Source organism: Motacilla alba, chromosome 4, assembly GCF_015832195.1.
Source record: "Motacilla alba alba isolate MOTALB_02 chromosome 4, Motacilla_alba_V1.0_pri, whole genome shotgun sequence".
NCBI classification, from domain to species: domain Eukaryota; kingdom Metazoa; phylum Chordata; class Aves; order Passeriformes; family Motacillidae; genus Motacilla; species Motacilla alba.
In genome coordinates, this window is record NC_052019.1 from 42,700,783 (window position 1) to 42,717,685 (window position 16,903).

The 16,903-nt window shown below is 39.0% G+C and overlaps 1 protein-coding gene across 1 annotated transcript in view; it reads right to left on the reverse strand.

The window, feature by feature from the left end:
* Positions 1-15,565, reverse strand: part of TRIM2 (tripartite motif containing 2) — a 109,324-nt gene extending 93,759 nt beyond the window's left edge. The window contains exon 1 of the mRNA XM_038134614.1: positions 15,459-15,565. The gene's annotated coding sequence lies outside the window, so the exon portion shown is untranslated. The remainder of the gene's footprint in view (positions 1-15,458) is intronic.
* Between the last annotated feature and the right edge of the window lie 1,338 nt (positions 15,566-16,903).

Consider the following 16,903-nt stretch of genomic DNA (forward strand, 5'->3'; position numbering starts at 1 on the left):
AAATGGTCTCCTAGTTCTATTATCTTCTAGTAACCTCATGATTTTTCTTGCTCTACCAGGATGGTGGGTTTAGAACTTTTTAATGACAGAGATTGCATGACTGCATTTCCCTTTTCGATCTATAAAATTCCAAACACTTTCAGATTTTCTTTCACATCACCAAATAAATTAGTCCTACTTGAAAAGTTACCACTTAACATCAAAATGATAATGTTATCCATCAATCTTTCTTTGTAGGTCCAGAGTAGGTAGAGTAGAAAGAAGCTTCACTGGTTCTATACACAGCACAGGAGGCTGCATTAAGATAATGATACACAGAAGAGTCAAATTTGTCACTGAGCATCTGAAATTAGAATTCTAGCAGTACAGAAATCATAGAATCATAAAGGCTGGAAAAGGTGCTCGAGGTCTCAAGTCCAACCTTTGACCAAACAGCACCATGACCGCTAAACCAATAGCACTAAGTCTACCTGTTTTTTAAGTATTTCTAGAGATAGTGACTCCAACACTTCCCTGGGGAGCCTGTTCCAATGCTTAAACCCTTTCAGTGAAGAATTTTTTTCTAACACCCAATCAAACCTCTCATGGCAAAACTTCAGACTATTTCCTCTTTTCCTGTCACTGGTTGCCTGAGAGAAGAGACCAACCCCCACCTCTCTACGACCTCCTTTCAGGCAGTTGCAGAGACTGATAAAATTTCCCCCTAAGTCTCCTTTTCTCCAGCCTAAACACCCTCAGCTCCCCCAGCTGCTCCTCACAGGACTTCTGCTCCAGACCCTTACTCAACCTCATTACCCTTCTCTGGACACACTCCAGCACCTCAATGTCCTTCCTGTAGTTAGGGACCCAGAACTGAACACAGGATTTGAGGTGTGGCCTTACCAGTGACAAGTACAGGGAGACAATCACTGCCCTGGTCCTGCTGGTCACACTGTTGCTGATACAGGCCAAGATGTCACTGAACTTCTTGGCCACCTAGGAACACATCCAACCAGGGACCAGCATCTCCAGGTCATTCACCATCAGGCAGCTTTCCAGCCACTCTGCCCATAATCTCTAGCACTGCTTCAGGTTGCTGTCACTGAAGTGCAGACTCAGCAGTTTGCCCAACTGAAACTCATACAGACGGCCCCAACCCATTGAAATGAAAAGTAATAACCTCATCTGTGCCTCACTACTTTATCCAGAAAGGCAAGAAATTCAGATACATAATCACTAGCATTATAATCAAAAAGTCGAAACAATTCTGCAAGCTCCTGTAGACCAGAGGGTTTTTAATTCCAGCAGAAAATTATATAAATTTCCATGTTTCTCTGCTAAGATCTGGATTGTATCTACTGACATAATTTTGGAAGAGTGAAAAAGTGCTGCCGAATGTGTCACACGGCCAGAGAGCACTGCAACCAGGAGGCATAGCATGGCTTCTTAGCTGTCTCATGGATTTAGTCACATGGAAGACCTGTTTTTCAGTGCTGCAGGTTCTGCCTTTAACATCCATTAGTGATTTCAACCACATCTGGAAAAGTTTTAATGCCATTATATCTAGCAAAAGCCTCTTCAGCACAGTACATGCAGTGTCCTGTTTGAAGTGGTGTATCCTGCCTTTATCATTAAGTAAAATGGTTTGGTTTGCTTACAGTTACTGCAGGACATAGTAAGAGACAGCAGGTGAAACTGAGGTGCTGCTATACACAGGGGAAGGTGGAACTGTAAAAGGGAAGTCAAACAGCATTGTCCACTGTCCCCATTCTCCCTGCATTTACTTTATCACCATAACCAGCATTCACAACTTCTCCACTTATCCCTTTCAGACCAGGGAGCCCAAAAAAGAACAAGAAATAGTTACCTTTAGGTCTCCTGCTTCATCAACTCAGCATGGAGACAGCTTGTCACTTGCTCTGACACCATTTGTGCCCTAGAAGTTCTGAACTGAAATGGATGTCTCCAGACTCCAGGGACATCCAGAGGGAACTTCCTACAGCACTGCTTACTTGGCATGTCTTTGTAATTGTTAAACACAAGGAAACAAAACACACAAACCAAAACTATCTACCAAGACAATTATATTCCAATGCCACTGACGCATCCAGCTAGTTACACTTTTTTATGGCTTCACCACCAATTTAGAATAAGTTGAGCAACTTTCTGGGCATGTAAGGGTTCCAAGGGTAATGGAAATGACAAAAGCACTCATTCAAAAGATTCATCAGCAATCTTTTCCAGCAGTCCAGTCCAAAACAGCTATTTCAGTAGATTACTTATAATTTAGGAACCACACACTATGTCATGCCTAAAAAAATAAATTCCTAGAGATAACCAGAATGCTTCAGAAACCACTGAATTAAGAGAAAGATTGTTGCAAGAGGGAGGAAAGAGCTGCAAGGATGTATGTTAGCAGTATCTTTTATCTCTTTCAGGTTTTGCAAAAGTCATTCTCCATGTACCAGTTCCTTGATTTCTAGAGGTGAATGGGTTCTAGCTTGGCGGGAAGGAGCCAAAAATGTCAGTCTGCTCCTACAATAATTTTCTAGAGATAATTATTTGGACACATCTCAGATAGCCCCAGCACCTGAAACTAAAATTCCAACTCTTAAAAGTCACAAACTTCCTATGGTTCCCAGGCTGATCCTGAAATCAGCGAACAGAAAACAAACCCTTGGTTTTGCAGCATAATGCTCTCATATCCACTCCAGAGATAGGATTCTGCCTTATCTGATGAGCTTTTTTTTTGGCAATAGCTCTCATTGTATCCTTCAATCTGAAGCCAGAGAATTGAAAAATACCACTAATTGTTTTGCTTTCTCCAAATACAGTCCTGCTTCAGTGGATGACATCCATAAGGGAGTCCTTGCTAGAAAAATGTGATCATGTGTGGCTTTCAACTGCACCTTGGTTCCTGAAACCATGAAAATTTTGCTCCTGTACTCTCTGTTTTCTTTTGGCTACTTCTACGTTGAGCCTGAAGGCACTTCACCAGCCCCATATAGTGCCTAATACTGGTGCCTGAGCTTAACTTGTTAGGACCAAGTACAATTTTTACAGGCACTGGCAGAACAGCAATTCCTGAAACAGATGTAACACGCCTAAAAGCAGAGCACTTGTATTGATATTTGAGCACTTGTCTCAAATTATTAGTCTTACCTCTCAGCCGATACACAGTAGCATTTCAGTGTATACAGAAACACTCTATTACACAAGGACATAAATTTTCCATGTACAATCTTTGCACATGCCATGTGCACACATGTTTCTGCTTTCTCAGCTCAGATATAGCACCATATGCATGTAAATATCTGTGTGCTAGGAATATTAGATCCTACTTTGCTGAAAAACATCATGTATCCTCTGTGTAAAATCAGTTTCCCAGATTCTGCTACAATCAGCAGTTTGCCCAAGCCAACAACTGCTCTAACAGGATTCATTACAGACAAAATAAGACTGAAATTCCATTGTTGATCAGTGAAGAAAACAAATTCCATTTTATTCAGCATGAGCATCTTATTTGCTTTGTATTCCTAGAAAATTAAATATACTGGGAAGAGTACATATTTGTCAGAGAACAGCCTGTCTTAACCCTGTTTTGAGCAGTTAGGGGCAACTTCTCTCCTTTTTAAATTAAGGAAACTCTAGTTATATTTTCCACAGAAGCACCATTTTCTTGTTAGGAACTATCTGCACCTCAGTATAAAATACTTTGAGATTAACATTGAACTAATCAATATCTAGGTCTAATTAAACTTGCTACTTTAATTATGTAAGTTGTTGCTTTTAGAGACTTTATGAAAACATCAGAGATAATAAGAACACTTTCATTTCATGCTCTCTCAACCCCCTAAGCCTTTCAATAATCCCTTCAGTACAGATGTCCATTCTGGCATCAGGTAGCTTGATGGCTGTACTGGCCATCTTGGCCACATTCAGGATTACTGACTACCAGAGAAGGTCATGGTCATAACCAATGCCTGACAAACAACTGGCTGCTGGGATCTCATCTACAGAGCCTCACCTTTCTTTTCTTGCCCTATCCCTTCTTATAGGTGCAAACAATGGATACATAGCTATTACTCTGTGTTGCTGGGCCGCTTGGAACAGAAATTGTACCACCATCTTTTGACTGTAAGGAGAACTACACCTTTAGGAAGCCTCCCTTCTATATTAAGTCCCTGCAGGAAGTAATCTTTAATCCAGTGAATGAAACATACAGATCCATTTAAATGTGGATGAACAGTGTAGTGTGTGAGCAAAGTCCTTTACAAAAAGCAATCTGGTTTGAACATATTCTTAAGAAGGCCCCTAATTTTGGGCAATCTATGTATACCCATGCAAAAATACATCAACAGTCTTAAAAGTGTCAGCTCTGGTGCATCTATGCCTATTTCACATGTCCTAGCAAACTGCTTGGAAGCAGCCCATTATGCCAGCCCAGTTTCCTTTGGCACTTCCAGCCTATGACTACAAGGTGCTCAGTTCTTGGGCAGATCAGTACAGATTGGAGTTGGTATTAAATACAGACTCGTTGATGATCACTGAGTAGTTTGTATCTATGTCAATTCAGACAGTACCACTTATGGAAATGTACAGTGATCTATGCAAAATTATTACAGTTCCTAGGGAGGTTTCATACTGAATCAGTTAACAATCCTTATTGAAAGTCTTAGAACCAAAGATTCTTACATTTCTATGCCTAGACAAAGTTCTTCTGAAACAAATCAGAAACACTTTGGAGATGCTCACAACAGGTATTCAGAGGCTGGTTATCCTACTCAGTGCTTGTACACAAAACTGGGATATTTTGAAACAAAGTTAAAAGACAATACTGATATTTATGGGCAACTGCAGATGCATTTCATGTGTTTATAAAAGGTAAATTCCAAAGCACTTTAAATAAGCAAACATATTTAAAATGCAAAGCAATATGTTAAAAGATGCCCTCTCCTTTTGACATTAAGAACAGTTTGGGGAGTGGAGTGTTTAGTAACATTCCTCTGCATAGCAACAATAGTTGCGCTGGATATCTGACAACAGAAACACTGGTTTAATACCCTGTGATCTAACAACAGCATTTTTGTCAGTCCCTGAAAAGAAACCACTGGCATTTTGGGTGTGCATTAGGGCATGTGTGGTTTAGTAGTGCTTAACCATTCTATAAATTCAGGACAAATTTTGGTTTCAGTGAAGTCAATGGGATATTTGCTAAAGGCCTCCATGGATTTGGGCTTTCATACCTAATATTTAAGAAGAGGGGCTGCGGTCTGAGGAAGAGGAAAGGAGAAAGTAAAAAAGTTTAGTTGTTTTTTTTTTGGTTTTTTGTTTTTTTTTTTTTTGTTCCATTGCAAACAAATAACACAATAAACACTAATGGGTAAAATCCAAGTTTTTGGTAAGATTTTTTTTGCCCCTATCAATTATGCCGTGCTGTACACAGTTTTTAAGCAATTCTCAATAAATTTATCTATGTACATATGCAAAGAAATTGGAAAACAGTACATACATGTACACAGGCTAAAAAGTCAAGAGAGGTGCTGTTTTTCATTTCCTTCTCTCACTAGCATAGATCCACTAATATTCAGTCCTGTGTGTGTAGCTAGAATAACATAGGGTAATAAAGAACAGAGTAGAGGTACTAATTCAAAGACTTATTTTCGCTCTCACACATAACATTATTGAGTGTTACAAAATAGTGGTGAAGGGTCTTCACAGTGACATTTCATTCTGATCTTTGATCTAGACCCTCTGTAAAAGATCATATACCACAGTACTACTGTACCTAGCTCCCTCACACTGGAAAACCAGGGCACAGACTCAGCGTTTATTCCTGCTGGATGGAGGAAATGCATCACTGCTAAATAATTCAACAAAATCACCTTTTATCCAAAATCACCTTGTATATTCCCTACTCCTCAGCAGCAATGAAAGCGCTCCTTCCCTCCCCCATGGCTGTCTTAAATTACATAGAATCTACTTTTATCCTGGGTGTTTATAAATAGAGCATGAAAACCAGTTTTTCTGTAACTAGTAACAATGTTTCTTTAGTTGTACACAGCACCTGAAAAGTTGATCACTGTAGTAAATCCTTTTCATCTGCTGGTTCAGAAAATAACTTGTCACTAGATCTCTCAAAGCCTGGGAACCCTTGATCTCAAATCCCCTGTCTCACCAAAGGTGCTGGTTATTGACATGATGAGCCTCAAGAATTGGAAACGTACCTAACTTTTGATCTCTCTTACTTGTCAGTACCCAGTAGTACTGTTGGTATAAAAATATGGCTTTGTGAAAAGCTACATACTGAGGTTTGTGCATCATCAGTCAGATGAAAGAATGCTTATCTCACAAAAAGGATAATGATTCGTCTAGAGCCCAGTGAAGGAACCAGCCTGCATGTCATCTGGAAAGGACAATACTGTCTAGCTAACATCTGAAATACATCAGCATTCCTACAGTAAGGTGAACAGTTATGCATCCTGTATGAGAATATTTAAACTGACCTCGAAGAAAGTGATGAATTACAGGAAAACATTAAGGAAAAGAGGCGGAATGCTTGAATCTGAACAGAATTACAAGAAAAGTTTGGCCACTTACCACATGCATGTAACCCATAAATATAGGGTTTTTTTCCCGTGACATTTAAATGCAAAGTACTGGGCTTTGTCCAAGAACTAGATCCCAGCTATAAAGCACCAAAGTGTTCTGACTTCTTGCTAGCTGAAGATGAGCTTAAGTAAAGGTGGATATCAAGATTTGCTTTTATTTCTTTTGGCTGGCTGATACACCTACTAACTTTGCTGTTCATATTTAGCTTATGGAAATATATTATCCTTTGATTTATCTTATGTGGGATTTAGGTTAACTGGCAATAAATACAGCATTCTGCTGCAATGGGTGTGGATGATCATAAAGACATGGGTATAGGAGCCACTTTTCAAGGTTCCCAGTCCCCATCACTATTAATCACATAGAGTCAAGAAAAAGTTACGAGGATTTCTTTTTTCTAAGCTGTTCTGCCTGCTGGGAAGCTGGAAATGCAGTGTTAGTGTACAGAAAATGTCATCCCCACAGATTAGCACTGGCTGGAGATAACCCAGCATGCAAGAGACCTGTAGGGGAATGCCAGGACCATGAATCAAACCTCATCAATCATTAATGACAAATGACTCTATCTGGGCCAGTCAGCACTAAGCAAGAACCTGATGTGTACGTGTATACTCCTAAACTGAATTAGAAATGTTTGGCACATCCCCTGAGACTGAATGTTCCTGTTCCTTGCTCAGCAAGGACAAGAGATACTTCTCCCTCTGAAAGAGTAGTTAGCAATCCTAACTCCAATGTGTGACAAGACTGCAAAGCAGACAACAATTTCCCATGCATTGCTTCTTTAGGGGCATTATTAGCTTGCTTATCATCACTGTTCCTTCCTAAGATTTTTCAATACAGTACAAGCATTTAGACAAAAACAAAGCTTTGGAAAGTTATATGTTGTAGGGTTCATGAGTTGCAGCTATATACTCTGTCTCATGTGATTAGAGAGGTCTTTTCTAACAATTTTGGACTTTCCATTTACAATACTGAGCAGAAATATTTGTGGTGACATCTGAAAGTGCTCAAAATGAGTATTCCTTCCTATTTCACTAGGAACTCTGCATTAGACCACTGTTGAAAAGACCAATACAAGCAAAATAAAAATCATTTGTATAGAAAACTGATCCACAAAATAGCAGTGTTCACTGCGTGGACAGCAATATTTAATGATTCTTCATTTTCACAGAAACACTTCTTGCATGCTCAATTACTGGCTAAAAGTAAATTCTGAGATTTCTCTACACGCCACAGCATGAAAGAGATGAACTACACTTGATCCTGAATGCCCGGCAGGTCTGCGCTCTGATATGTCTTTCTCTCTTGTCCCATTTTTCTTTAAAAACTCAAACTTCTTTTTGAAATGTGCCCACCTTATGCATATGCTTTCAAGCTCTTATTCTATACCAAAAATACCTGGAAAACAAGATGACAGCAAAAGGAAAGACAGCTACAGTTATTTTAAAACATCAGGGTTGGCAGCATATTCTGGAAAATGCCAAAGGGCTTGTGGAATAAATTCCATTTGGCAAGTTTAGAGAGAAAATAATCCAGCTGCTTTCAAACACCAAATGCACCACTAAAAAGTCTCTAAAATTCCCAAAACATCTTAAATCAACAAAACATACCATCCTCCTACACTAAACAAAAACAGCAGCAACAAAAGAACCTCAAAACGTTCTTATTTATATAGACTTCAATGCTAGCTAAAGTACATCTGTTCCAGGCAGTCTGTCAAAGAATACACTTATATGTAACAAAGGGCATAGAGTTGAGGGATTTTCTGATGCTTCAGGCTATTGCAAAGCTAGGCAAAAAGATGAACGCAGTCATCTGGGACCCGGGATAAGAAATCAGGCTGAGCCATGAGATGATCTGTATCCTTTGCAAAAGTGCCTCCATCCACTTGATTACAGCCCTGCAGTGACCATATCGTTGAACGGGAGTTACTGGCTTAGTGTTCACTGAAGCTGGCCATGACTTTCTACTACATTTAAAAGGTCTTTGAATCAGATGCTAAAAGAACAAGCATCATCTATTGATGCATCCTCTTCCAAATTTAAGTACAACCTGTTCAACTCCTTCATGACATGCAGGGCACATAGAACACCCTCCTAGTAAAACTGGAACTAAAACTGGACTATCTCCTTCATTGTAATAGGAGAAAATAACCAGAGGACCCTCTGCAGAAATGGCAAGAATACTATTCTTTTAGTTTTACAGAGAGTCTGTATTTTTAGGCCATTGCTCCTTCAACAGAATATCCACTGGCACAGGTTCCTAGCTCTGCTTCTCACAGCCACAGCCACATGGCAGAGGTTTATACCCTGCACAATCCAGCAACTCATGAGACTGCACTCCAAAACAGATTTTCAAAAAGAGTTGGCCCTAGTGAAGTGTGAACATATTTTAATTCATTTTTCAATTGAATGTTTCACAGAAGGTTTGAAGTTAGCCACACAAGTGAAGGTTAAGGGAGTTTCCAGTAAATAAAATACAAGGAAGCCACTGGAAACTACTGATAGAATACTATTCAGAGACAACAGTCTGGATGTCCAAAATGCTAGCATAGTATCCTATGGAAAGAGTCCTCCTTGTAGGTAACTAATAATCAAAGGTAAGAAGCAAAATGAATAAACATTCTATTGAAAGTTTCTTTCATCTCTCCTTATCTCCTGATAATTCTACAGTTTGTGAGAAGCTTTGAAACTCACATTTCAAGGTGGTAATTTCCAGCTAGTCTTTAAAAAGATAAGTATCAAATCTAAGCAAAAGCAGTTCAGTAACTCTGCAGTATGAAAAATAAACACAAACTTTTCCATTACTAAACATACACACAGAGAACATTAAAGAGACTTGTGCTGAAGTGGCTGGAGATAGAAGGCACATATTTGGCAGGCAACATGACTAAGTAAGAATAAATGGCTCCACATTTTCCAATTAAAATGGGATTTACTTTGACTGATCTGCTGCAAACTAGTCTTTTTGTACTTTATCAAGTGTTTTCCCTCAGCTCGAAAGGAAGCAGCTAGGGAAAATCATGCTGTGCTTGTGTACAATTAACTTAGCCAAGCAATGAAACATTCAAAGAAGAAACAGAACAGCCCTGTCTGGGATATGCAGATTTTTCTTCCATGCTTACACAGTGCTGAACATCAGTATAGTAAAAGCACCATAGCTTCCAATATCTGTGTATTTGTTATATCCTATTAACATGGCAACTCCACAGTCTCTATAAAAAAACCCTGAGTTAATTACAAAAACCATAACATCATAGAAAGTTCTATTTGGTAATGAATATTGGCACTGGGGTTTCAATACCCAAATGCCTGTAAGTACCTATGGATAAAGTTGTTTATTTGTTATAACTATATATTATATTATATATAATTATAAGAACCATCCCACTATAGAGGGTCTGTGTAATTTTTTACACATTATCTCAGCCCTGAGATTTCACATGCTCTATTGGACATTTCATCTTACACCTTCTCCCTGAACATGTCTTTTTCCAATAGTCTACTTGGCCTTTAATTTGCCAGCAGTTGCATTGTCAGGAAGAGAGCAAACAGACAGAAAACTTACTTATATTGCTTTTCATGTCCAGAGAAGGGCATTGGAGCTGGGGAAGGGTATAGAGAATAAGTCCTACAAGGAGAGCTGAGGGAGCTGGGGTTGATCAGTCTGGAGAAAAGGAGGCTCAAAGATGACGTTACCGCTCACTACAACTGTCTGAAAGAAGGTTGAAATGAGGTGGGGGTCAGTACCAGTTTGAATTGACAGGGTTTATTTTCCTGCATTAGGATAAGATACTCTGAGAAAGTTACTTGAAAAATTTGAAACACCACTTACCATACTCATGAAGGACTAAACCGGAGTTTTACTCTTTTTACTTACAACAATATTGTTATATTGCAAGTCTTGTTCTGAAATGGTCTTTTTATAACCATTGATGCTAAGACATTTGAGTACCTGAAAAGAAATCTTTTGGTCTCAACAAAAACTTAGCTGAAAAAGTAACTCCTCCTCTAAAGAAATTTTATTTTTCAGCTAAAAACAGAGGAAGCCATTTCCAAAACCATTCTTTCCATGGCCTTCACTGTGCTGGAGAATAAGATTATCATCTAACTGTAACCTTGTTCCTGCCAACAAAAATTAGAGCACCCATTTAAAGTGAATGAAGGCTTTCAGGAGCTCAGGTTTCCCTCAGCAGCCAGCCCTGCTAAAATGGAGTGTTTGCTTCTGGCATGTAGTTTCCTAGCAGTAAACCAGGACTAGTGAGACTACAAAGCTGTGTCAGCAGGCGGAAAAGCAGAAGCCAGTACATAGAACACTGAATGTTCTTCATTATTAATTAACACATTTCTGTAAATGTTGACACTGTTCTCACATCTTTGAGGTCCAATCCTGACATATTTGCACTACAGTTGTGCACCTGACTGGCATGATGTACACATGAAAGAAGACCAATGCCAGCAGAGGTTTCAGCTCTGACATTACTCAGGCACATGCAGAACAGAGTCTTGTGCCACTTCAACCACTGTACAACAACACCTACATTCAGCCTGCCTCCAGTCATCTGGGGCATCTTTCCTTTGTGTTGCAGGCATACCCATATCAAGGAAAATACAAATCCTTGGGTGTCAGGCTCTCTGGATCATTCACCATACCATCCAGTAGTGAAAATGAAAACATCAGACCTTTGTAGAAAAAGCTATAAAAATTTACAGTAAACTTCTCAATGATTTTGCTTCCCAGGAAAAGAAAAATATAAGTATTTTAGTATAATATCTGATCAACCAACTTTCAATAGAATAACACTTGAAATTAACTCCAAATCTATGTCGGTTCTATTCTATTTGAAAATCTACTTTTTCCGTCTTCTAATGAATTTCATTTCCCTTGTTGCCAGAACTTGTGCTTTGCCTTAAGCTAGTCAAAATACCCAATTCTTTATAGTTTTGCATTCTTCTCCTCCAGAGACATTCTTCTGTCAGCTCAGCAAGGCCTTTTTCATTACATATTCTCTTTTTTTGCTTTCTTTTCCTCCCAAGCCCTCTCGCTTCTGTGCTCGTATTTACTAGATACAAGCATATTTTATATCTCCTCACGATTACTTTCCTTGTGTTTCTTTAATCCCATCTATCCCATTTCATAAGGAATACACTCATATTTCTTATTTCTCATCTCCATGCAGTCATCAACTTGTTCCATCTCTTTTCTTTCAGTCCTTTTCCTCCTCAGCCTTATATCACGTGCCTCTGTTCCTAACACTGTAAACTGATAAACTGTTTCTTGTGTCCACAGGCTGCAGACAGTTGGGCAGTACTCATTTCTTCAAAGTTAGCATCCATTCAGGAAATGGGGTATTTGTAACTCAAATTAAAGCCAAGAATTGTTGTCTCACAGCTGTTTGAGACCAAGGAGATGCCACTGTGGATACAACCTGCTCTTAGGAGACTTTAAAAATTTGGGATCACAACATTTCATTAATATTAACCCTGTGCTGATCTTTAGAACAACTGCAGTTAAAATTTTCCATTCTGATTGACATAACTTGAGTGACTACAAATTTCATTTGTTTCAAAAGCCTAACCTCACTCCTGTGAGGAGTCAGTGGCTATAGCAGTATGATAGCAGTCATATCCATACTCATTTCTAGACAGGTGAGGGAGCAGCAGGTGTAAAATCCAATGGGACTCACTTGGCAGAACAGAATTGACAGGTCAGTAATCATAAGGAGAAAAACTGCAAAATCATCATCTTCAGATAGAGCTTGCTTAAATATTTGTGGAACACAAGATATCCATTGGTCCCACAAAATTTCAAGAATTAGAAGGCAGCATAAATAAATTGTAACAAGTAACTCTAATGACAGGCATACATACATTTTCCTCTACCTATGTTTATCCAATCAAACCAGCACAAAAGCACACATTAGATGGGCAATTATCTCAAGAGCATGAAAGAAGGTTTACAAATTCGGACTTCTCAGACCAGGACAGGTGCAGAGGGCAGAGTCACCATTAGGTGAAAGCTATTGGTCTCTGCTTGGCTGGGCAGCAGAGAAAAAAGAGAGACTATCAAGTACAGGCAGAGAAGCCTTTCAGACAACTGTAACCAGTAGAAGAGGCGGTTTTTAAAAGACAGTTTAGGATTTGGCTGTGGTCTTAACACTTGGTCTTAATGAGCTGGACTGAACTTGCTCCAGCAGAGTTGTGCTTAAAGTTGCTTTTCTGAACAGAGGGCTGCTATCCTGGTCTAACTGAAATAATTCCCTGCCCTCCTGTAATTAACTTGGGTTTGGGGTTTTGCTGTTAGACCGCTATTAAAAAGCAAGCTGCTTAATGGTAGCAGTACTGTTTGTATTACAACAGCACCTCTAAAACCTAGTCATGGCTCATGATTCCAGTGTCCTGAGGCTGTACTGACAATGAAGAAAAATAATGCACACCACAAGATGGAAGCACTGCGTCTTTCTCCAGCTTGGCAATATGGCTCAGCATTTCAAGTTTGTCTGTTTGTGGACACATGATTTCCTGTTGCCCACTGAATACTAGCCTTGGGAACCAACCCAGAATGCTGAAATATTATTCATCATCTATCCAAATATGAAGCCACCTTCTTCAAGGTAGGGTCTGCTGCAGGGAGAGCAGGTGACTACAGTAGGCACTTACATGGTTCCCATCAGAGCGGCACTAAGGCAGCTCACAGTCCCTCATGTACTCATCATTACAATACCTCCTCTGTAAAGAGGTAGTCTAGGTCCTGAGAGACCTTACTGACAAAGCACATTGCCCAAGACAATTAAAAAAAATAAAAATTAGGAACTAAATAAATTTTCCTGGTGGCCACAGAGCTTAGATTCTACTATTCTCAGAATGACCTTTCCTTACATCATACTAGGTTTGCATACCATATCAAGTTTAGATACAAATGTTTACACAGCACATCTAATTTCTTTCTTTTTAAAAAGAAAAGTGTAAGGTAATGGGTATGCTACCAAAGACCCTGAACACTACAGGGTTTCATAGCTTTGAAGGACTGAAAATTATCTTAAGACCTCTTTATTTTCTTAATCATGTTTCATCTAGAACAGTCACATCATTTCACAAATAGCTTCTGTATAGTCATATTTGCACTTGCACTGCATTTCCTCCACATTTTTCATACAGCAAGCAAAATTTTATTACCCTATTTGAGGGGATGCTGAAACCCAAAGAGAACAAATAAAATTTCACATAGTAAGGGAGTAAGTGTTCTGAGTCTGCAAGAAAGCAATCCAGCATTAGAGAAACATCATGGGAGTCCTCTGTCTCCTTCATCACGTTTTGTGTTTGGCATAACAACAGTGGGGACCACAAGCATGGTCTGCTGGGCTGGAGCTCCAACAGTCATAGACAGACAGCGAGTCTGTCAGTGAACACAACATGAAGCAGAGCTATAAGCAGCCAGAAAAACATTGCTTAAACAGCAGGAAGGGGAGAGTTGGTTTGAAAGCAGCAAAATACTCCATGCACAATGTTGTGACCTGAATTTTCAACGCAGTCTTGTGAGCTGAGACTGTCCACAGAGGAATAAGTATTAGGTGAGGGTGGAGGACTAAATGGTAGCAAGTTGTCCCATTTAGGTCTTAATTTAAGGAAGTTCTTGGTACAAACCAAAGTTTGCTTTCAGTCTGGGTGCCTCCCAGATTTTGTTTTCCACATGATTGCTCTTCCTATGCATAGAAAAAAATATTTGAGCTGACTGGAAAAGCTTTCTCTTACTTTTCTATTCAATGCTCAAACACTCAACTGCTCTTTCTTGTCCAGTTGCATAGGTCTTTGCTTTCTCATATTAATCCCCACCCACACTTCCTTGTGCACCATTTTTTGCTTGCAGTTTCTAGAAAAGAAAAACTATGAACTAAAATTGTGGTGAGTTGAGGAAATAACAATTCTGAATGAAACAGTCTAACACCCTAAGAGTCAGACACAGTGAGCCCTGATCTGAATGCTAGCCCATTCCTTTATCTAACCATTCACCCCAGAAGATAACTATGCTGATCATATCAGAAGGCACAGTGCTGCAAACATACTGTGGCTGTGTATTTACCGGGAGGCACTTGAAGAAGTTACTTGCACAATCATGCATCACTGCGTTCAAGGTAGACCTTAAGCGCTTCTTATACCTTTCAGTTCATATCCTGTTATCTTTGCCTGCATACTAAGAAGATTTTAATCTCCTGACCATCCTTCATGTCTAGTAACAGGTTAGCAAAAAAACCTACAAGGCTATAAGAAAAAATATATTACACATATAAATTAGCATGAATCCTCCATGCAGTAAAACTGCATTGTGAAACTCTAAGAATACTCATTACTATTCAAAATATTGTATTATCTATATATTTCAGGTTTCAAACCCAAACATTTTAGAAATAACTGCTCCTTAAACATGAAGCACATGGTCACTTAAGATTAATCTTACTTTTTGGATTTTTTTTTTTTTTTTGCATATAAAATACTCCAATGCTTTTGTAAATGAATCCCAGTGATAATGAAACAAATGCCATGAAAACAAACACGAAGTAGCTTATCAGGCAAAATAAGGAGTCACTGCTGAGTTAAGTCATTTCATTGGTGAGCATCTCAAAACAAAAAAAGTGTTGTACTATTTTATATGTCCAACATGCAATTTTAAATAACTCTCCTATGAAACTGTAGACAGGGAGAGCTCAAAGACCATGAATTAATTCTCTCATCAATTTATGACCTGTCTCCAGTGCTGTTTCTCTGCTTTCAGACCAAGAGGAAAAGTCAGGTTTACAGACCACACTCAGCTGCAGACAAGAGGTAAATAAACTTAATTAACCAAAAAGAAAGAATTTGTTAAGTACCTACCTTCTCCTCATTTTCTTGGTTCCAGCTCCTCTGCAGTCTTCAGCCTTGCAAAACTCTCCCATTCTGTGTGACCCCACAACAGACTCTTGAGTGATTCATTGTGGCAAACTTCCTTCTGCTCAGCTTCAGATTAGCTGAGATGGAAAAAAAAAAAAAAAAAACTAAACAAAGGAAAAAATAAAAAGTGAAGGCACTGACAAGAGAAACTAAATTCTTAAGAAACAGTGGATCTGGTTAAGGCAGTCTGTTCTTCCATCATGACAAAGAGCTAGTTTAGTGATTATTGATTTTGGCTGTAGGTCACTAGGGTGCTAATGCCAGGAAGGCAAAAGGAATCTTGTCCCTTGATAGGATTTAAAGGTAATCTTCAGGAGAAAGAGTGAGAACAGCTAGCAGCATTTGGGAGTGTGATTGCTAATCCAGTAATAATGCATGACTGATTTATTAACTGTTTCACTTGCAGAAACAAATGGAAAAAGATTCTGCCAACAATCTGCCACTCTTTGGTGGAGACCACATTGTCTGAATCCCTTTCTTAGAGCAAAGCTGTGGCAAATGCTGAGCCTGTACACTTCAAAATGAGGGATTAATTTCATCTTAATGCATAATCCTATAAACTGCAGAGAATGAGTGCTGCAGAGAATTTTTTTAAAAGCATGCAGAAATATATCTAGTGTGTTATATATGTTTATACACAAAGAGGAAGAAATATTTCTTCATGCATTTTTTCTCTTGTTTATCACATCAGCAGTAGCTAAAGTAGGTCACATTTACAAAGCTAGCCCTTACTGTTTCCCCTACTTCTTCCTCTCCACCACCAAATCCTAATTCCATGTGTGACACTGCCACACAAGCAGCCAAACTGCATGTTGTAGGTGACACATTGTAGGCTACTCTTCAGCTGGACTATGGTGTTTTGAAGAACACTGGAACCTCTTATACAAGAAAACATTATTTATTTCAAAAGGCTTACAATCCAACCAGTCACCCCAGTGAAAGAGTTGCATTAGCAGCTCCAACAAAAATCATTAATTCACAGCATTCTGTAAATTCCCATCCTATAGGCACTTATTTGTACGTTGCAATGATACACGCAGGGAAAAGACTTGCTGAGTTATACAGTGGCCCAAATACAAGTGTTAGAGGCAGAAATTTTCACCCTGAAGGGCAAGGAGTGCAATGCTCAGCTGTCATGTACCCAGGTCCTTTACCACAAATAGCATTGAGCCTTTAAAGTTGAACTCATGTCTCACTTTCAGAATTCCTCCTTAGTCAGGTATCCCCAATTACATTTATTCCCTGTTACGGCTTTAAGAGAGCACTGCTTTTGAAAGAAAAGCTATTAACATTTGCATTATGTCTTCATGCCAGAAGAACTTCTCTATCTGAGTTGTCAGTTTAATTGTCAATTACTTTATGTACCAGATACCTCATAAAACAAGTCA